At 51.1% G+C, this 15,367-nt stretch overlaps 1 non-coding gene and 1 pseudogene across 1 annotated transcript; one reads left to right on the top strand and one right to left on the bottom strand.

Annotated features, from left to right (window-relative positions):
- Positions 1-15,367, bottom strand: part of LOC132583924 (mothers against decapentaplegic homolog 4-like) — a 43,501-nt pseudogene that overhangs the window by 19,137 nt on the left and 8,997 nt on the right.
- On the top strand, positions 3,653-3,721 carry TRNAA-UGC (transfer RNA alanine (anticodon UGC)). Its single transcript has one exon. It is a non-coding gene; the product is annotated as a tRNA-Ala (tRNA).

The following is a 15,367-nucleotide window of genomic DNA, read 5'->3' on the forward strand; positions in this document are numbered from 1 at the left end:
AGATAAATTATAACATTTTAAGTTGACTGACGCCGGGTGTGAATTTATAAACCATTTATTACTCCAGCAACAACAGCGGCCAACCAACATCTTCTGACTGTCCCTGGACCAAAGGACGTCCAGCTTGCCTCGACCAGGCCAACCTGGTGGAATCAGCTCCCCAAGGAGATTCGGGCCCTACCGGAACTACCACCATTCCGGAGGGCCTGTAAAACGGAGCTGTTCTGCCTGGCGCTTGGCTGAGGCAGGCGGACGTCCTCACACCGTCTAATTGGCCTCCCTGCGCTCACTGGGTCCTGTGTCTCAGTCTGTGAAGGATGCTTATATCACCCACGCCGCCTTTTCTCATTTGTATTTAACGGTTTCAGCCGTTTAATTCTTAACCGTTTGATTGGGCAATTTTAAACTGTTTTATTGTGCTGTAATCTGACCTGAGCCCATCTTGGGAAAGGGCGGACTATAAATTCACAAAATTAATTAATTAATTGATTAATTAATTAATCATTCTTCCTCTAAAGCTAGGGGTGCCAGACCCCCCCCCCCCTCCGGCTCCCAGACATACAGAATAACGGAGTTCCCAGCAGACATTTCCCTTCGCTTTCTGATGACCCTGAAGCGGGGGGGTGGGGGGGGGCCTCCAAACCGGGGGATCCCCTGCCCCCACCTGGGGATTGGCAACCCTAGTGAGAGCGAGGTAAGGCTAGTGAAAAATCAGCCCCTGACTCTTCAGCCTTTCCTTTTAGGTGCTCCAACCGCCCTCATCATCTTGGTCGCCCTTCTCTGTCCTTTCCCCAATTCCGCAATGTCCTTTTGGAGATATGGGGACCAGACAGTGTTCCAAACGGGGCTTCTTTATTTCTTTTTGTAGCAGGAACTCCTTTACATGTTAGCCCCCGCCCCCAGCCCTGTTGTAGCCAATCCTCCAAGAGCTTACAGGGCTCTTCTTACAGGGCCTACTGTTAGCTCCTGGAGGATTGGCTACATCAGGGGGGGGCGTGGCCTCATATGCAAAGGAATCCCTACTACAAAAAAAAGTCCCGGTCATGAGACTGCACCAGTGTTACTGCAGTTTGTTATAGCTAGGAGACCCTTTCTTAAAATGGGAGTTTAAAAAGAAAAGAAAAGAAAAGAAAGCACACCCGACCGGGGTGGAATTCTAGCAGGAGCTCCTTTGCATACTGGGCCACACACCCCTGATGTAGCCAATCCTCCAAGAGCTTACAAGGCTCTTTTTTGTAAGCTCTTGGAGGATTGGCTGCATCAAGGGGGTGTGGCCTAATATGCAAAGGAGCAACTGCTAGAATTCCACCCCTGCTCCCGACACCTTCCGTCTTCCCCCCTCTCCCTTTTCGCCCTTCCCGCACTTGGCTTGCCTGGACATACAGTAATGGCTTTGGTGATGGAGGGGAGTTTGCGGTGGACGACTCCGTCCGTTCTGCTGCTGCTGCTGCGGTGCGGGGGGCGACGGAGGGGTGGGCTGCCGACCCCTTCCTCCCAAGGAGTAGCTCGGGGCACTTCCGGTCCCGGTCCAGCTGTTTGCTGAGTCTTGCAGAAACCCGGCAAAGAAGGAAAGGAGAGAAATGAAGGATAGAGAACGGGTGAAGCTCTCGGATACTGAGTTGGGCCCCCTTGTCCGTCTGTCTTGGCACTGCCTCCTCTATGTTTAAGAACATAAAAGAAGCCATGTTGGATCAGGCCAATGGCCCATCCAGTCCAACACTCTGTCTCACACAGTGGCCATAAGAACATAAGAGAAGCCCTGTTGGATCAGGCCAGTGGCCCATCCAGTCCAACACTCTGTCTCACACAGTGGCCATAAAAACATAAGAGAAGCCATGTTGGATCAGGCCAGTGGCCCATCCAGTCCAACACTCTGTCTCACACAGTGGCCATAAGAACATAAGAGAAGCCCTGTTGGATCAGGCCAGTGGCCCATCCAGTCCAACACTCTGTCTCACACAGTGGCCATAAAAACATAAGAGAAGCCATGTTGGATCAGGCCAGTGGCCCATCCAGTCCAACACTCTGTCTCACACAGTGGCCATAAGAACATAAGAGAAGCCATGTTGGATCAGGCCAGTGGCCCCTCCAGTCCAACACTCTGTCTCACACAGTGGCCATAAGAACATAAGAGAAGCCGTGTTGGATCAGCCCAATGGCCCCTCCAGTCCAACACTCTGTGTCACACAGTGGCCATAAGAACATAAGAGAAGCCATGTTGGATCAGGCCAGTGGCCCCTCCAGTCCAACACTCTGTCTCACACAGTGGCCATAAGAACATAAGAGAAGCCATGTTGGATCAGGCCAGTGGCCCCTCCAGTCCAACACTCTGTCTCACACAGTAGCCATAAGAACATAAGAGAAGCCATGTTGGATCAGGCCAGTGGCCCCTCCAGTCCAACACTCTGTCTCACACAGTGGCCATAAGAACATAAGAGAAGCCGTGTTGGATCAGCCCAATGGCCCCTCCAGTCCAACACTCTGTGTCACACAGTGGCCATAAGAACATAAGAGAAGCCATGTTGGATCAGGCCCGTGGCCCATCCAGTCCAACACTCTGTGTCACACAGTGGCCATAAGAACATAAGAGAAGCCATGTTGGATCAGGCCAGTGGCCCCTCCAGTCCAACACTCTGTCTCACACAGTGGCCATAAGAACATAAGAGAAGCCATGTTGGATCAGGCCAGTGGCCCCTCCAGTCCAATACTCTGTGTCACACAGTGGCCAAAAAAATTATACACACACACACACATACACTGTGGCTAATAGGCACTGATGGACCTCTGCTCTGCTCAGGGTGGCTTACATCAGATCACAGGACAATGATCGCAATCACAAAATCAATAAAATCGGTAAAATCATTAAACAATCTAAATTAAAAACAGTATACAGTTGGCGCTAGATTAGATGCTGCTCATTCTTGAGACGACGGTTGTTCCAGGATTCTTCCAGGATTCTCCTACAGTCAGCTAAAGGCTTGCCGGAAGAGAACGGTCTTACAGGCCTCGCGGAAATGAGCGATGTCCCGCAAGGCCCTAACCTTTTCCGGCAATTGGTTCCACCAGGAGGGGGCTGCCACTGAAAAGGCCCGATCCTTGGTGGTCGACAGTCTCGCCTCCTTCAGCCCGGGGATCACTAGGAAATGTTGGGATCCAGATCTCAGCATTTTCTGGGGAATGTGTGGGGACAGACGGTCCCTCGGGTAAATGGGTCCTTGGCCACATAGGGCTTTAAAGGCTCAGTGGTAGAGCATCTTCTTGGGATGCAAAAGGTCCCAGGTTCAATCCCCGGCATCTCCAGTTAGAAGGACCAGGCAGGAGGTCATGGGAAAGACTAGAGAGTCATAAGGAGGGATTGTGGCTCAGTGGAAGAGCCTCTGCTTGGCATGCAGAAGACCCCAGGTTCAATCCTCGACATCTCCAGTTAGAAGGAAGGATCAAACAGCAAGTGATGAGAAAGGGCTTTAACGAAGACCCTCAAGAGCTTCCACTGGTCAGAGTCGTGGTTGTGGCTCAGTGGTAGAGCATCTGCTTGGGATGCAAAAGGTCCCAGGTTCAATCCCCGGCATCTCCAGTTGAAAGGACCAGGCAGTAGATGAGGCGAAAGGCTTCTACCTGAGACCCTGGAGAGCTGCAGCTAGTCTCAGAAGAGGCTGTGGCTCAGTGGAAGAGCCTCTGCCTTGCATGCAGAAGGTCCCTGGTTCAATCCCTGGCATCTCCAGTTAAAGGAATCAGGTAGCGTATGATGTGAAAGCCCTCCACCTGAGACCCCAAGGAGGGCTGTAGCTCAGTGACAGAGCATCGGCTCGGCATGCAGAAGGTCCCAGGTTCAATCTCCAGCCTCTTCATCTAAAAGGGCCAGGTAGGAGCTGATGGGAAAGACCTCTGCCTGAGACCCGGGAGAATAGCAGCCAATCTAAGTAGATGAGACTGACCTCGACAGACCAAAGGTCTTCTTCTGTTCCCCTCAGATTCATGAATCCCACCCTCCAACCCAGATACTTACTCGGGTATGACAGTTTTGGGGGGCAGCCATTTTGCTGCGCTCCTGCGGGAGCCGGGGAAGGGGCCGGGGCGTGTGAGGAGGCGGAGATCTGCAGAAGACTCTCCCCATGCAGAAGGGGGAGCAGAGGCCCTCCTGGAGGCCCTGATGGAAGGAAAAATAAAAGGCTTGTTTCAGAGGATTGCTACCTTAGGAGAGTGGGGGCAGAAGACATCCCTTCATCTTCCCTCCAGAGAATCATGGAGTTGCAAGAGACCACCAGGGCCATCTAGTTCAACCCCCCAACCATGCAGGGAGTTCACAAACAATAAAAAAAAGGTAAAGGAAAAGTCCCCTGTGCAAGCACCAGTCGTTTTCGACTCTGGAGTGACGTTGCTTTCACAACGTTTTCGCGGCAGATTTTTTACGGGGTGGTTTGCCATTGCCTTCCCCAGTCATCTACGCTTTCCTCCCAGCAAGCTGGGTACTCATGTTACCGACCTCAAAAGGATGGAAGGCTGAGTCAACTTGAAGCCAGATACCTGAACCAGCTTCCGCTGGAATCGAACTCAGGTCGTGAGCAGAGCTTAGGACTGCAGTACTGCAGCTATCACTCTGCACCACGGGGCTCTTCCAAAGGTAAAGGTAGTCCCCTGTGCAAGCTCCAGTGGTTTCCGACTCTGGGCTGACGTTGCATCACGACGTTTTCGCGGCAGACTTTTTACGGGGTGGTTTGCCATTGCCTTCCCCTGTCATCTCCACTTTCCCCCCAGGAAGCAGGGGACTCATTTTACCAACCTCGGAAGGATGGAAGGCTGAGTCAACCTGGAGCCGGTTACCTGAACCCAGCTTCCACCAGGATCGAACTCAGGTTGTGAGCAGAGAGTTCAGACTACAGTACTGCAGCTTTACCACTCTGCGCCACGGGGCTCATAACGTCACAAATACCTCCCCCTAAATTCACAGGATCCACATTGCTGTCAGATGGCCATCTACAGGGCTTTTGGGGTAGAAAAAGCCCAGCAGGAACTCATTTGCATATTAGGCCACACACCCCCTAGGTCACTATTTTGTTGCACGCAGGGCTTTTTTGTAGAAAAGGTCCAGCAAGGTCTCATTTGCATGTTAGGCCACACCCCCTGACACAAAGCCAGCTGGAACTGAGTTCCTGTGCGTTCCTGCTGGGAAAAAGCCCTGGCCATCTAGCCTCCGTTTAAAAACCTCCAAGGAAGGAGAGCCCACCACCTCCCGAGGAAGCCTGTTCCACTGAGGAATTGCTCTAATGGTCAGGAAGTTCTTCCTAATGTTGAGCCGGAAACTCTTTTGATTTAATTTCAACCCGTTGGTTCTGGTCCTACCTTCCGGGGCCAAAGAAAACAATTCCACCCCATCCTCTATAGGACAACCCTTCAAGTACTGGAAAATGGTGATCCTATCACCTCTCAGCTGCCTTCTGTGACCTTCTGGGGCCACAGAAAACAATTCCACACCACCTCTAGATCAGGGGTGACCAAACTGTGGCTCAAGCTACACGTGGCTCTTTCACACATACTGCGGCTCTTGAAGCCCCCACAGCACCGTCGGCCAGCTTGGAGAGTGTGTTTGTCTCTTTCAATCACTCCTCCGAGACAAGCCAGCCAGTGGCTTGGAGAACACATTGAGAGTTAAAGTTGCTTTCTTCCCACCTCTCCCACCCCTCCTCCCTTCTATTTTCCTTCCTTGTGGCTCTCGGGCATCTGACATTCATGTCTTGCGGCTCTCAGACATTTGACATTTATTCTGTATGGCTCTTACATTAAGCAAGTTTGGCCCCCCCCTGCTCTAGATAACAGCCCTTTGAAGATTTGAAGATAATGATCAAGCCTGCCAAGAAAAAATCTTACCTGGGGGAGACAAGGGCAGAGCTGGGTAGATGCCGACAGGAGGGTGGGGCGACTCGGAGACCTGAAGCGGCGATAGAGGCTGGAAAGGGTCTCCTGGTGGGTGGCTGGATTTGCTCCCGGGACCAGGGTGTTCAGCTGGCGGGGGTGCCTGGATCTCCATGTGAATGCAATCGGGGATGAATTCCTCTTTTACTAGCCGGGCGGGAGGGGCTAGAGGGGGGAAGACTGTACAGGTCCGGCGCGGTTCACAGCAAGCGGTAGAATTAGAGGCAGTGTTCCCTCTCAGCTGAGTGAGTGTGAGCTGGCTCACCGTTTTTTAGCCTCCTGCTCACACATTTCTGTCTTAGCTCACGAAGGATGGCCCCAGAGCAAACTGATTCATGCACTAGCTCACAATGTTCATGCCAGTAGCTCATGAAATACAATTTTTGCTCACAGGACTCCACAGCTTAGAGGGAATACTGAATAGAGGTACGCTGCCCCTGAATATGGAGGCTCCGTTCAGTTGTTCACAGGCCTTTATTTTGTAGGAAAAACCCAGCAGGAACTCATTTGTGTATTAGGCCACATCCCCCCCCGACGCCACCAATGTTTCACTCAGGGCTTTCTTTGTAGAAAAAGCCCAGCAGGAGCTCATTTGCATATTAAGCCACACCTCCCTGACGCCACCACTGTTTTAAACAGGACATCCCCATTGTTCCATGCAGGGCTTCAAGCACACCTGCTGAGTTTTCTGCCTGCTTTGTAAAGGACTGGAGAAGGGGAGTCATAATGATATTCTGAAGATCTCCCCAGAGTCCCCTGCCTGTGACAGAAACCCCTCCCTGGCCCTTTTGTTGACCACCCCCCAGTCTAGACATCAGCACTCACCTGTATTCTGGATATTCAGTCCTAGAAAGAGAGAACAGAGAATGGATTTATCAGTTATCTTTGCAGCTTTGCTGCACGCTGTCTGTTGCCACTATTCGAGGAAAGTGCGTCTGAGCATGTACAGAATGAGACACTCCCTGGCTGCGGTTGCACACACTAAATAATGCACTTTCAATCCGCCTCCAGGGCACTTCCCAACGGTCAGCTGACTCTGTGAAATCCAGTTGGAAAGTGCATTTAAAGTGGGTTGAAAGCCCAATACTTAGTGTGTGGAATCACAGCCCCTGAAAACAACCAAGAGAATCTTTTTAACATAAGAACATAAGAGAAGCCATATTGGATAAGGCCAATGGCTCATCCAGCCCAACACTCTGTCTCACACAGTGGCCATAAGAACATAAGAGAAGCCATGTTGGATCAGGCCAATGGCCCATCCAGTCCAACACTCTGTGTCACACAGTGGCCATAAGAACATAAGAGATGCCGTGTTGGATCAGGCCAATGGCCCATCCAGTCCAACACTCTGTGTCACACAGTGGCCATAAGAACATAAGAGAAGCCCTGTTGGATCAGGCCAATGGCCCATCCAGCCCAACACTCTGTCCCGCAGTGGCCATAAGAACATAAGAGAAGCCATGTTGGATCAGGCCCGTGGCCCATCCAGTCCAACACTCTGTCTCACACAGTGGCCATAAGAACATAAGAGAAGCCATGTTGGATCAGGCCAGTGGCCCATCCAGCCCAACACTCTGTCTCACACAGTGGCCATAAGAACATAAGAGATGCCGTGTTGGATCAGGCCAGTGGCCCATCCAGTCCAACACTCTGTGTCACACAGTGGCCAATATATATGTGTGTGTATATGTATGTATATATATATATATACACACACAAACACACACACACACATACACACACATATATAATATATACATATATACTGTGGCTAATAGCCACTGATGGACCTCTGCTCCATATTTTTATCTAACCCCCTCTTGAAGGTGGCTATGCTTGTGGCCACCACCACCTCCTGTGGCAGTGAATTCCACGTGTTAATCACCCTTTGAGTGAAGAAGTACTTCCCTTTATCCATTTTAACCTGTCTGCTCAGCAATTTCATCGAATGCCCACGAGTTCTTGTATTGTGAGAAAGGGAGAAAAGTACTTCTTTCTCTACTTTCTCCATCCCAGGCATAATCTTGTAAACCTCTACCATGTCACCCCCTAGTCGACGTTTCTCCAAGCTAAAGAGCCCCAAGCGTGTTAACCTTTCTTCATAGGGAAAGCGTTCCAAACCTTGAATCATTCTAGTTGCCCTTTTCTGCGCTTTTTTCAGTGCTATAATATTCTTTTTTGAGGTGCGGTGACCAGAATTGTATCTGTGCACCAGAATTTTGATCAGTATCTAAGGTCAGGTTGCCTTGGCAATTGGGCAAAGGGCTCTTTCAAGATTTCTTCTCCATAGCAATGAAGGCCTTGGTCTTACTCTGTAGTCCATCATGGGAAGCAAAATAAGAGCTGAATGCCATGAGAGGCAAAGGGCACCCAGGGACCCTGTTGCTGCTCACAATTGGGAATGGAAATAAAGAAGAGAGCCCTTTGCCTGCATCTTCTGAACTAGCACTGAGACTCTGGGCCGGTAGTTGTGAGCCCCTAACCTAGACCCATGGTAGTTTGGGTTCTATCCGAGTATATGGCCTAGGGTTCCATGAACCAAATCTGTCAGTCACATTTTGTACCCTGCCTTTTCTCCACAGCATTCAGGAAGGGTCACATGGTGCTTTCCTCACAACAACCCTACAAGGTTGGTTAAGCTGAGAGAAGGAGGCTGAGAAAGGTTCAAGGTCATCCTTCAGGGGGGAAGAGGAAGAAGAGGAGGAGGAGGAGAAGAAGAGGAGGAGGAGGAGGAGGAGAAGGAGGAGGAGAAGAAGAAGAAGACGACGACGACGAGGAGGACAAGAAGAAGAGGAGGAGAAGAGGAGGAGGAGAAGAGGAGGAAAAGAAGAAGAGGAGGAGGAGAAGAAGAGGAGGAGGAGGAAAAGAAGAGGAGGAGGAGGAGAAGAAGAGGATATTGGAAGATATTGGATTTATACCCCGCCCTCCGCTCCGAATCTCAGAGCAGCTCACAATCTCCTTTCCCTTCCTCCCCCACAACAGACACCCTGTGAGGTGGGTGGGGCTGAGAGGGCTCTCACAGCAGCTGCCCTTTAAAGGACAACCTCTGCCAGGGCTATGGCTGACTCAAGGCCATGCCAGCAGTTGCATGTGAAGGAGTGGGAAATCAAAACCCGGTTCTCCCAGGTAAGAGTCCGCACACTTAACCACTACACCAAACTGGCTTTGACTCTGCAGGTCAGACAGGTGGAGTCTAAGTGAGGTGGTTCAGTCACTACCAAGAGTTGGATTTACACCCTGTCCTTCACTCAAGAGTCTCAGAGTGGCTTACAATCTCCTTCCCTTCTACTCCCCACAACAAACGCCCTGTGAGGTCAGCAGGGCTGAGAGCTCTGAGAGAACAGCTTTGAGAAAACCGTGACTGGCCCAAGATCACCCAGCTGGCTGCACGTGGAGGAAGTGGGGAATCAAACCCGGTTCTCCAGATTAGAGTCTGCTGCTCTTAACCACCACACCGCCTGGCTTTCTGGGATGTCGGATTTGAATTTACATGTCTCCGTCTCCCTCACCCACTCACCGATGCCAGGTGACACCACTCGCTCGTAGTGGTAGGGGTTCACACAGACGCTGTCGTACTTCAAGTCGAAGGCGAACTGGCAGAACTTGACGTGCTTCAGTTCGTTCTTGTGCAAATCTGGCCAGCGCCAGAGACGGGCGTAGATCACATGGGGGAAGCCTTTACGCCCTGCGACCTGCAGAATCAGGCGGGGGAGAGAGGGTGGGTCTTTCAGTTAGAACAGAATAGAATCTGGAGGAACAATCAGTGAATGGAAACGACAAGCCCATAGCTTTGACTCTACAGGTCAGCCAGGTAGAGGGAGATGGTTCAATCGCTACTGAAGTGTGATAGCAATGTGCAACAGCAATGCACAGTGATCACTGCATTACAAATGTGCAATAACAAATGTATAATAACGTTAGAATAACAGAATCATAGAGTTGGAAGGGACCTCCAGGGTCATTTAGTCCAATCCCCTGCACAATGCAGGAAATTCACAAGTACCTCTCCTCCACACCCCCAGTGACCCCTGCTCCAGGCCCAGAAGATGGCAAAAAAAGATGTTCAATAGCAAAGAGCAAGAATGTACAATAATAGAAGTGAAATAACACATGTGCAACAACAGCAATAAACTGCTGCCAAAGTAATGAGGGAAGTATTCTATCCCCCAATTAACTCTGTTGCTTGTTATTCAAAACAGATCACCGTTATAACAACACTTCAACTCAAAAATCCAATATTTCGCCCCTCCAAATGCCTAAGAGTGTAAACCATGGGGACATCTGACATAGTCCTGCAACGACTATATTGCTCGTTCCCATTTCCATGACTGATTAAATACAAGCGTGTTGGAAAAATCTGAGCATTTTGCTTAGTGCAGAGAATGAATAAAGAGAAACCTGGAGAGAAACTGAGGCAGAGGAAGAAAGAAAGAGGGTTGGACTAAGAGTGGAGGGGGGCATTGCCTCCAGAGCTTACAGAGTCCGTAGGTTGCGTCTGGGGTCTCTCCTCCATGTCTGACGTAACACAATCGCAGTGCTCATTAAGGTTCAGGATCATGGCCTTCTCACCTGCCCTGTTTTCCCAAGCTGAAAAAGTTCCAGGCGGATACTGGCTTGGGAAACCTGGAAATTCCCTGGGATATATATGAATGACCCAATACCGCTCTCTAGACCAGGGGTGGCCAACGGTAGCTCTCCAGATGTTTTTTGCCTACAACTCCCATCAGCCCCATGCTGGCTGGGGCTGATGGGAGTTGTAGGCAAAAAACATCTGGAGAGCTACCATTGGCCACCCCTGCTCTAGACCAAGAGTGGCCAAACTTGCTTAATGTAAGAGGCATACAGAATAAATGGTGTTAAGATGTTTGAGAGGGAGTTCTGGCCATCACATTTAAAGGGGCCGCACACCTTTTAAATGCCTTCCCTCCATCGGAAATAATGACGGATAGGGGCAACTTCTTTGGGGGCTCGTAGAATTGGAACCCGCCCCCTCCCCGGTCCAATCCTCTTGAAACTTGGAAGGTGTTTTGAGGAAAGGCACTGGATGCTATGCTGAAAATTTGGTGCCTCTACCTCAAAAAAAACAGCCCGCCCCAGATACCCACGGATTAATTCACCATTATACCCTATGGGAATCGGTCTCCATAGGGAATAATGGAATGTCCAGCAGACATTTCCCTCCCCCCTCTTTCTGATAACCCTAAAGCGAGGGGGGGGAAGCCTCCAAACCAGGGGATCCCCTGCCCCCACCTGGGGATTGGCAACCCTATCTCCAGACCACAGCGATCAGTTCCCCTGAGGGGGAAAACGGCTGCTTTGGAGGTTGAAATCTATGGCCTTGTACCCCACTGAAGTCCCCGTCTTCTTCAGGCTCCATTCCCCAAATCTCCAGGCGTTTCTCAGCCTGGATCTGGCCGGTGGCTGGGGTGGGGGAGAGAAACCTAGCCACCCTACCTCCAAATCCGACCTAATCTGCCAGCAGCTCAGCGCCTCCTTCCCAAATTCCGTGGGGCAGCCCCCCCCCCCCCCAACCCTACACTCCACCAAAGAATCCACCCTCCCATTCCGTGCAACGAGGATGATGAAATGAGGGTTTCCTCTCCCCCCCCCCCCCCTTTCAGCAGCAGGAGAAGGGGCAGGGAGGTTGCACTCAATTCTCTCTCCCCCCCACCCCCAGGCTTCTGGCTGCCGCTAATTCCAGACATAACAACAGCCCCCCCTCCTCCCCGCGGCGCCAAGAACCAGACAGTGACTCATCCTCTGGGCGTGGGGAGGGGGGCGGAAGCAGCTGAAAAAGAGGGGAGATGAGTGGGGGGGGGGACGCGGAGGACGGGTTAATGACTTCATAGCCTAGCCTGGCTTGACCTCAAAACTTAAGGAGGGGGAAGGGACAAAAAAGAGACCCCCCCCCTTTTTTTGCAAAGCAAGTCTCCCCGCCTCCCCCCCGCCCTGCAATTTCAAGGCCTTTAAGGTGCTGCCCTGGAGAAAATGGTTGCTTTGGAAGTAGTGTTGCAAAATGCAAAGATCTGGGGACTTTGGGGGTGGAGCCAGGAGCGAGGTTGTATAAAGCGTGATTGAGCTCCAAAGGGAGTTCTGGCCATCCCATTGAAAGGGACTGCACGCCTTTTTAAAAAAGAGCCCCGTGGCGCAGAGTGGTAAAGCTGCAGTAAAAAGGTAAAGGTAGTCCCCCTGTGCAAGCACCAGTCGTTTCCGACTCTGGGGTGACGTTGCTTTCACGACGTTTTCACGGCAGACTTTTTACGGGGTGGTTTGCCATTGCCTTCCCCAGTCTTTTACACTTCCCCCCCAGCAAGCTGGGTACTCATTTTACCGACCTCAGAAGGATGGAAGGCTGAGTCAACCTGGAGCCGGCTATCTGAACTCAGCTTCCGCCGGGATCAAACTCAGGTTGTGAGCAGAGCTTAGGACTGCAGCTTTAACACTCTGCGCCACGGGGCAGTCCTAAGCTCTGCTCACGACCTGAGTTTGATCCCCGGTGGAAGCTGGGTTTTCAGATAGCTGGCTCGAGGTTGACTCAGCCTCCCATCCTTCCGAGGTCAGTTAAATGAGTACCCAGCTTGCTGGGGGGGGGGGGGGAAGTGTAGATGACTGCGGAAGGCAATGGCAAACCACCCTGTAAAAAGTCTGCCGTGAAAACATTGAAAGCAACGTCACCCCGGAGTGACAAGGCACTTTTTTGTAAGCTCTTGGAGGATTGGCTACATCAGGAGGGTGTGGCCTAATATACAAAGGAGCTTCTGCTAGAATTCCACCCGAGTTTTTCTTCCCTGCCTTTCACTACCCAAAGGAGTCTCTGAGCGGCTTACAATCTCCTTCCCTTCCTCTCCTGTGAGCTAGGTGGGGCTGAGAGAGCTCTGAGAACTAACTGCTCTTGAGAGAACAGCTCTAAGAGAACTGGGACTAACCCAAGGTCACCCAGGAGGTGTGTGGATTCCCCAGGAGGTGTGGGGAATCAAGCCCGTTTCTCGCAGATTAGAGTCTGTTGCTCTTAACCACTGCACCACACTGGCTCTCGAGTGTCGGTCTAGTACAGGGGTGGCCAAACTGTGGCTCTTTCACACTTATTGTGTGGCTCTTGAAGCTCCCACCGTCCGTTGGCCGTCTTGGAAAGGGCATCCGTCTCTTTAAATCACTTCTGTAAGCCAAGGGAGGGAGAGGTAGAAAGAAAGCAACTTTAATTGCAACTTTAATCGCTACCTCTCCCGCCCCTCCGCGGCTCACAAACATCTGACGTTTCATTTATGTGGCTCTTACGTTAAGCGAGTTTGGCCGCCCCTGTTGTAGAGTTCACAGGATGCCACTGAACTGGAAAAAGCTGCAGAAAAGGGGAAGCAAAATTAATAGGGAGTCAAAGCATCTTTCCTACGAATAAAAGCTCTAATGTTTGGAGCTTTTTAGTTTAGGAAAAAAGATGATAGGGGGCATGATGAGAGATGACCCTGACACTACGCAAACTAGGCAATTGCCTAGGGCGCCAGCCTTATAGAGGTGCCAAATTGAGCAACCCCCTCTGTATGGCTCGATGACATTATCGGTGCAGGGTGGCACCTGAAGCTAGCCTTGCCTGGGCTGTCAGATAGTCTAGGGCCAGCCCTGGGCATGAAACTAAGCTTAGTTAAAGTCTCTTTCTTTCTACCTCTCCCTCCCCATCTCCCTCCCTCCCTCCCTCCCTCCCGTGGCTCACAAACATGAAAATGAAAAGAGGACATTTTTCCCCTCATAATCCTTTCTTGGAGGTCACCCAGCGGAAGTGATTGGCAGTTGGTTTCAAGTAGGGTGGCCAAGTCCAATTCAAGAAATCCTCACTCTGCCATTGAAGCCTTGGGCCAGTCTCACCATCTCAGCCTAACCTACATCAGGGGTGGGGTAGAAATTAAACTTAGTTAAAGTTAAAATTGCTTTCTTTCTACCTCTCGCTCCCTCTCTTTTTTTTTTTTTAAGAAGAAGAGATTGGATTTATATCCCGCCCTCCACTCCAAAGAGTCTCAGAGCGGCTCACAATCTCCTTTACCTTCCTCCCCCACAACAGACACCCTGTGAGGTAGATGAAGATATTGGATTTATATCCCGCCCTCCACTCCGAAGAGTCTCAGAGCGGCTCACAATCTCCTTTCCCTTCCTCCCCCACAACAGACACCCTGTGAGGTAGATGAAGATATTGGATTTGTATCCCGCCCTCCACTCCGAAGAGTCTCAGAGCGGCTCACAATCTTCTTTATCTTCCTCACCCACAACAGACACCCTGAGAGGTGGGTGGGGCTGAGAGGGCTCTCACAAAAGCTGCCTTTTCAAGGAGAGTCTCAGAGCGGCTCACAATCTCCTTTACCTTCCTCCCCCACAACAGACACCCTGTGAGGTAGATGAAGATATTGGATTTATATCCCGCCCTACACTCCAAAGAGTCTCAGAGCAGCTCACAATCTCCTTTACCTTCCTCCCTCACAACAGACACCCTGTGAGGTAGATGGGGCTGAGAGAGCTCTCCCAGAAGCTGCCCTTTCAAGGAGAGTGTCAGAGCAGCTCACAATCTCCTTTACCTTCCTCCCCCACAACATACACCCTGTGAGGTGGGTGGGGCTGGAGAGGGCTCTCACAGCAGCTGCCCTTTCAAGGACAACCTCTGCCAGAGCTATGGCTGACCCAAGGCCATGCCAGCAGCTGCGAGTGGAGGAGTGGGGAATCAAACCCGGTTCTCCCAGATAAGAGTCCGCGCACTTAACCACTACACCAAACTGGCTCTCCACACCAAACTGGCCCTCCCTCCCTCCCTTCCTTCCGCGGCTCACAAACATGAAAATGAAAAGAGGACATTTTTCCCCTCATAATCCTTTTTTGGAGGTCACCCAACGGAAGTGATTGGCAATTGGTTTCAAGTAGGGTTGCCAAGTCCAATTCAAGAAATCCGCCATTGAAGCCCTGGGCCATTCTCACCCTCTCAGCCTAACCTACCTCACAGGGTTGTTGTGTTGATAAAACAGAGGAGAGAATGATGGAAGCTACATTGGGGTACAATCAAAGCGAATAAAGAAATGAATAAAGGTGTCCTGAGGTCCTTGAAGGAAGGAAAGGATAAAAATATACTAGATAGACAGAAGTGGAAAAGCTCAGAAGCGGCAGAATTTTTTCAAGCCGTCTAGCAGATGAATCATATTCTTAACACTGCCCTGCTGCCGAAGGGAGGGAAAAAATTCTGCAAGTAGAAAACTAGCACAAAACAGGACAACTAGTCTGGAGTGGAATCGCAGAATCATAGAGCTGGAAGGGACCTCCAGGGTAGGCTTCCCAATCCCCAGGTCCCAGTGGGGGATCTCCTGGTTTTACAAGTTTCCCCCCCCCAACCCCCCCAGCCAGCTAGCCGGCGGGGGGGGGGGGGAAGCCCCACCCCCCACAGCTCTAAATCTCCGGCAGTTTTAGGGAATCGGGAATTGATCTGCAG

Source organism: Heteronotia binoei, chromosome 1, assembly GCF_032191835.1.
Source record: "Heteronotia binoei isolate CCM8104 ecotype False Entrance Well chromosome 1, APGP_CSIRO_Hbin_v1, whole genome shotgun sequence".
NCBI classification, from domain to species: domain Eukaryota; kingdom Metazoa; phylum Chordata; class Lepidosauria; order Squamata; family Gekkonidae; genus Heteronotia; species Heteronotia binoei.